The 7,081-nt window shown below is 32.6% G+C and overlaps 1 long non-coding RNA gene across 2 annotated transcripts; it reads left to right on the top strand.

Annotated features, from left to right (window-relative positions):
• Nucleotides 1-2,534: 2,534 nt before the first annotated feature.
• On the top strand, nt 2,535-5,665 carry LOC110891384. 2 transcript variants are annotated; one of them, XR_002565276.2, is made up of 6 exons: nt 2,535-2,812; nt 2,912-3,016; nt 3,304-3,602; nt 4,724-4,804; nt 4,910-4,991; nt 5,073-5,665. It is a non-coding gene; the product is annotated as an uncharacterized LOC110891384 (long non-coding RNA). The 2 variants fall into 2 exon arrangements; XR_002565275.2 differs by having other exon boundaries at nt 2,888-3,016.
• Nucleotides 5,666-7,081: the final 1,416 nt, after the last annotated feature.

The raw sequence follows: 7,081 nt of genomic DNA, 5'->3' as shown, positions 1-7,081 counted from the left end.
GCACCATCTCAAACAATTTCACAGTTTCACCACCAAGTTTATGCATTTGACAAGTCTTTCACAATTAACACATAACCATGCAAAATCACACAATACACTTCATTGAATCCAAAACGTTACAGTATCACAGCAAACTAATTGTGCAAATAAACAACTAAACAATAAATGAACGTGCAATAAATGCGAAGTAGGAATCTTGGAAATTCGAGTTGTCACACATGCATCTGTCGACTTCGTCTTGTATCGAGTCTTAGTCTTAGATTGTTAGATCAGGGCATGTTTTATGAGAAAACTGGAGGTTGTATGTAATTAGGTTGGTAATTTCGCTCTTATGGACCTAGGGTTTCGCTTATTTGGTCATGTTAGGATTTCGCTTATTAGGTCATGTTAGGATTTCGCTTATGTGACAATTGATAGTTTCGTTTATGTGTCAGTTGGAGGTTTCGCTCATGTGTACATGTCCATTGGAGCGAAACCTCATGCCTTATACAAAGGGTCATATAAGCGAAACCAGGTAACATTCCCTTGTAACTCATACCGAAGTGCTGCCGGTTTGAGATTTGGATGTAAATTGTCAGATAACAATACAGAAAGGTGTTTAAAGTGATTTGCTAGCTGTTTCTAAGTCAGATACTTGTTTTCCACACCTGTATCTGATCAAAACTCCTCTGAACGACTAGTTCAGGTCGAAACACGATCCTACATTAACTGGGTTTTATGGCGTTTTTCTGAACTGCGTGTTTTATGGCGTTTTAGACTAGGTATTTTCATGGCGTTTTTCTGAACTGGGTGTTTTATGGTGTTATAGACTAGGTATTTTCATGACGTTGTTCTGAACTAGGTGTTTTTATGGCGTTTTAACTAGGTATTTTCATGTCGTTTTTCTGAACTGGGTGTTTTAAAGCGTTTTCAACTGAGTTTTTTCATGGCGTTTTTCTAAACTGGGTGTTTTATGGTGTTTTTACCGTACAAATTATGATTTTTTCTAAGCTTAAAAAATATTAATTCAGGCGGTTAGACATATTTTTTGAGCTATATGGCTAAAAAATGGTTTTTTTGAGCTGTTGTAAATTATAGCTCAAAAAATAGCTTTTTTCATTGCGTTTTAACTGGGAGCTTCTAAAATGGTTTTTTTTTTTGAGCTGTTGTAAATTATAACTTAAAAAAATAGCTTTTTTTTGTTATGGTGTTTTAACTGAGATCTATATGGCTCAAAAAATGTTTTTTTTTTGAGCTGTTGTAAATTATAGTTAAAAAAAATAGCTTTTTTTGTTATGGTGTTTTAACGATGGGAGCTATATGGCTCAAAAATGGTTTTTTTGAGCATGTGTTTATTATAGCTCAAAAAATAGTTTGTGTTTTTTTGTTATGGCGTTTTAAGTAGGAGCTATATGGCTCAAAAAAATGTTTTTTTAACTGTTGTAAATTATAGCTTAAAAAAATATCTTTTTTTAAGGCGTTTTAACTGGGAGCTATATGGCTCAAAAAAATGGTTTTTTTTGAGCTATTGTAAATTATAGCTCAAAAATAGCTTTTTTTTGTTATCGCTTTTCACTATGGGAGCTATGGCTAAAAAAATGGTTTTTTGAGCTGTTGTAAATTGTAGCTCAAAAAAAAATAGCTTTTTTTGTTATGACGTTTTAACTGGGAGTGGCTCAAAAGAATGGTTTTTTTTGAGCTGTTGTAAATTATAGCTCAAAAAAATAGCTTATGGCGTTTTATTTGAACACCCAAGTTTATGTGAGTGGGTTTTTTTTGACAATATTACCCCTTAGTGTAATTTAACATCAATGCAACATGTCACCACTAAAATCGTTCTCACCGTTCTCACACTTTTCACCGTTTTCTCTAAATCCTGACCCTATATATATATATATAGGGGAAGGTTCAAATGAAAACCACTAGTTATTGTGAAAATTCGAAAACTAATTAAAAATGCCAAAAAAAACATACAAATTTCTTTTTTTTTTTTTTTTTTTGCAAACCAAATTTCGCAGGTTTTTTTATATAAAAAAAATTTCAAAAAAAAAAAAATTGTGTAGTGCACATGTGTAATACTACACATGTGTATGTGTAATACTACACATGTGTATGTGTACTACAATTTTTTTTTTGAAAAAAGGTTTTTTTTATATATAAAAACCAGCGATTTTTATAAAAAAAATTAAAAAAAAAATAAAATTTTTAGGTGTTTTTTAGGCTTTTTTAGTTAGTTTTCGAGTTTTCACAATAAAAGTGGTTTTCATTTGAACCATCCCCTATATATATATATATATATGTATATATATATATATGTGTGTGTGTGTATATATATATATATATATATATATATCTATACTATCTATACTATATATAATATACATATCCAAAGGACTTCTTAAGGTCAATAAAATTTCCTTAAAACATCCCTAAAGCATAATGTACAAGTCTTTTAAGCATCAAAAAAATCACTTTCCACTTATACCCTTCTACTAAAAAAAAACACGAGATACTATTAGGGTTTCACCTTTTTTCATTTCAAAACATTTCAAAATCGCCCGCTTCCCTACTCCTATCTCTCTCTCTGGCGATTCCAGAGATCTGGATATAGGGTTTTTCGCCAGGCGATTCAAGGTCTAGCCTCTCATTTACACCAGATCGATAAACAAATCTCAATGCATTCTCCATTCAGATCTCAATCTCATCTCACACCTGCTCTCTCTCTCTCTCTCTCTCTTCAACCTTGGTGATACGGCTACTACTCAGAAGGATCTTACGTCTGTTACTACCGTCAATGTGTGGTGGTGGTTCTGCGACTCGGCAATGAAAACGGGTAATTTTTTTTTTTTGCTGAAAGTTTTCTCAGATCTACTGTACTATCGTCATTTTTTGAGGATTTTTGTTGTAGATGAAGAAACGATTTTTGTTGTAGATGAAGACACGAGCCAATGAGGTTACACGACTAAGGAATATGACAACCAAAACTTTGCAGATCTGAGTTTTTAGAGGAATATTAACAGCCCAGATCTGTGTTCCGGTATGGAAAACTTTTAGTGCTTTACACATTGACTAACTTTATGGTATGTATACATGATAAATGTCACAAGCAGGGAAGTGTTGTAAACTTGTAATGTGCTGATCCAATTTTGCTTGGGTCTTCAGTTGGTTTTTGCTTATTTAGTATAATTGGAATATGCTAATATGTTTTAGTGATTACTGTGCTTAGCAGGTTTTTTGTATATCTATGTGAAACTGGAGTGTGTTTTATTTTACTATTGTTGCTTGTTATTGTAAAGCTATATAATATATCCTTTGGGCTTGCAGGTGGTTTCTACAAAAGTCACACGTAACAAGCAATCTGGTCAATCTGAGGGTTATGGTTTCATTGAGTTTGTTAACCGAGCAGCTGCAGAAAGGCATCTACAGGCATATAATAGTATTTGATGCCCAATGTTGAGCAGCTCTTTACGTTGAACTGGGCTTCCTTTGGTGCTGGTGAAAGAAACCAAGATGACACACCCGATTACACTATATTTGTGGGGGATTTGGCAGCTGATGTTACGAACGATATCTTACTAGAGACGAGTTATTGTATTCTGTTTAATCCTTCAAATATTGTCATGGTATACTTTCTCTTAACTTTTCTTAATAATATAGATTGCTTTGATTATATCTTGAACGATTCAAGTTGAATCGAGTTATTGTACACAAAGCTTGCAATTGTTGTTGTGTTGTGTTGAGAACTTATGATCCACTTATGCATACAGTTAAGTGTTTTGAACATGTTTGATTTTGTTAGGTTTTGGATATGAATAGTTGCTCAATTATGTGTTGTTTTGGTGCATCTGTTTAGAAATGGAGGTTTATTTGGCTTGATTTGTGTAGATTCAAAATTATTATCAACATAGGGCATATTTGAGATATGAAGATTGAGTGATTGGTATATGTGTTACATCTTGCAAGTCGTGACAGAATAAGTGTTTGCTTTGCTCACATTATGAATTAAGAAAAGTTTTATATTCTTATTCGGATGGATTAATCAATGTTGACTGCATACCATGAAAAGTGGAATAAATCTGTTGGATAGCTTGCTATAGGTGGTTATGGGTTTACTCTTTATCTATAGGTGTTTGTATGACTTAAACTGTGAAACTATATACATATATGTGTGTGAAAGAGAGAGAGAGAGAGAGAGAGAGAGAGAGAGATTTAGAGAGAAAAGTTAAGACTAATCTATAACTAGGTTGAAATTGCTCAATTATAAGGAGCAAACAACTTCATGCTTTACTACTGAACCAGACAAAAAGGGAAGAGGTCAAACAAAGATTTGACAGAGATGACTCATAAGGTATAATTCAATATTGAGATTGCTGGAAAACCTGCTGGTATGCCATAGTTTTTCCTTTGCATAAAAATAACGCTCTAGGCAACCTGTTTGAGCATTTTCTTATAAGCTAATATTTTTTTATGTTACTGGTTTGACCCGTTAGCGATATGAACATACGGCTCTACACATTAGTCCAGAAAATTGGTTCTTTTTCACCTATTCTAATATTCTATTATGCATTTTCTAGCAACCACATCTTCAGAGGACAAAGTTGTGTGACTTGAAATGTTGTGAGCTTACCCATAGTTATGTCGAAAAGAGGGAACAGTTGAAAGTTGTTAAATCTATTATTTGTTCGAAGATTGTACAGGGAAAATCATTTAAATGAAAATGACTTTGTATCTTTTCTTGAAACAGTTCATTTTTATAACTGTGTGGCAAATTTGGCTTGTTGGGAATTAGTCAACACGGGTTTTTTTTTTCTGACAGATCAAACAGGTACGGTTTGAGATATAATTAATACAAGGATGCATTTAGAACCCTTCTTTTATTATGTGAATTTTTAATAATTTGAGAAAACTGTTTGTTTCTTCTGGATTTTAGAAGCTCTGAACAAGGGGGAGATTCCCTCAACAGGGTCTCTTGTGGAGGTATTCAACAAGAAAATTGGTAGAGATGTCTGAAGGTATTCAACATTATTTTTCTTACTATTATCATTTTTGCAAATTCATTTGTAACTTTTCATATTGTTGGCCTGGCCTACCAGACAAATTGAGATCCCTTGTGAAGAAACGACAGTCTTTGAATGAGGCCCACATGATGGTTGCTTGTGATGTGACTCCTCTCCTCTCCATTTGCTCTAAAGCTATTATCTATGATAATTTTCATTGGTGTTTGGGTTTAAAGAATCGGGTCAGCTATGCATTCGGGTTATTAAACTGGCTGCTAAAAAGTCTTGGGAAGTTTGGTTTAAATCTTACCTTTTTATCATATCCTGACCATCTGTTTTTCTTGTACTTCATCTTATGGCTGACATGTTATTGGGCTACATTTTCTGTAAATTTGAAAGTTTCAAGATTTTATCATGCAACATTCTGGTTTTATTAATCTGAAAGCAGTTATAAGTTATTTGGAGCATAATGTCCAGCGAAGATATATTGCGGAAGAATGGAGGGTTGTATTAGTTTGGCTTGTTTCCAATGTGTATTAGAGAGTTTGACATTTGGGTGGCTTGTTTCCAATGTGTATTCGAGAGTTTGATGTTTGTGTGTCCGTGACTTTTAGATGTAATTCGCACTTTGTAGGCCAGTTTCTGTCTGGTCGTTTTTGTTATTTGATTTATTTTTTTTGCCGTTAAAAGAAAACCAACTTTTAGATATAGATATCAATATATCATATATAGTACAGAGCACTTTCAAGGAAGATGTTGGGTCCACAAATTAGAACCAACAACAATATTGATTGTCAGAATTCAAACCAATCGAAGGCCCAAATAAATAATATAGAAGGATTATGACCATAGTTGCTACTAGCACAAGATACTTTTTTAACCGCAATGCAATATTTTTTTTGTCCGACTCGGGCCGTGCCTAAAAAATGATAATCAAACTATATTCAAATAATTTTTTCACCGGAGTGTTGCAATATAACAATATTTACATTTGATTCATGGTTGTGACTTTTATTTGAAACCCTCTCTAAATGGTAAAATATTTATTATAAATGTATATTTCTAAAATGAACATCATATCATAATATAGTAAAGTACAGATGTAACTTTTTGAGTACGAGTATAAAGAAAGTGATAACATTGTCATGTGGTTATAAAATTGTCATGGGTAAATGTAGATGAAATATGTTCAATATAGATTGTTATAAACGTTTTATAAAAAGTAAGTTAGATTATTTTGTAATAATTTTTTTTCTAATGATTTTAGCGCAATAATTATTTGTATAATTTAATAAAGTAAAGATAAAAAGAAGTTTTTGCGAAGAGACTTGTGAGTTTAATCGCGACCCGCTTTATGATCTGAGACTTAACTCGCCCGCTTTACCATCATACCTTTTATGGTGCATATTTACAACTTAATGACGTGGTTGAGGCTCATCTACAGATGCTTGCGTATATTATATAATGGTTGATAATAGATGGGTCATTGACAAACATCAATGCTGCCGATAAGAAAACCAGTGTACCATTCACAAAACGAGTACCGCGTTTTAAATTGTTGCCGCCGCATCGCGCGGGTTCCGGCTACTATATATATATATATATGTATGTATATATATATATATGTATGTATATATATATATATATATATATATATATATATATATATATATATATATATATATATATATATAGTAGGAGTTGTGTAGAAAGTCTATTTTTCTAGAAAGTCTAGGAAGCAATAATAATTGGACATGTGTCATGGTTGTATTTTAACTAGAAGGACAAACATGTAAATTCACATTTTAATTTTATATTTGTCAGTAACTAATATTGCATGATCTTGTATGTAACCGATTACATGCATGATTTTCGGGATTATAGTTGTTTTTGAATCCAAATCTCCTCCAAATATCACGAACATGAAACAAATATCTGTAGGATCGTTTTGAGACCCGAACGAGTCGATCAGAAGAGTAATTCACCAATTCAAGAGGCGGAAACTAATGAATCAGTATTATCTTAGCCGTATTCACTTTAAACTGTTGTATTATTGACAAAAAAGCCTTTTACAATCACGACAACACTTCGGCAGCACTTCGTGG

This window comes from Helianthus annuus, chromosome 6, assembly GCF_002127325.2.
Source record: "Helianthus annuus cultivar XRQ/B chromosome 6, HanXRQr2.0-SUNRISE, whole genome shotgun sequence".
Classification (NCBI taxonomy): Eukaryota; Viridiplantae; Streptophyta; class Magnoliopsida; order Asterales; family Asteraceae; genus Helianthus; species Helianthus annuus.
This window is presented reverse-complemented; position numbering and strand designations above follow the sequence as displayed.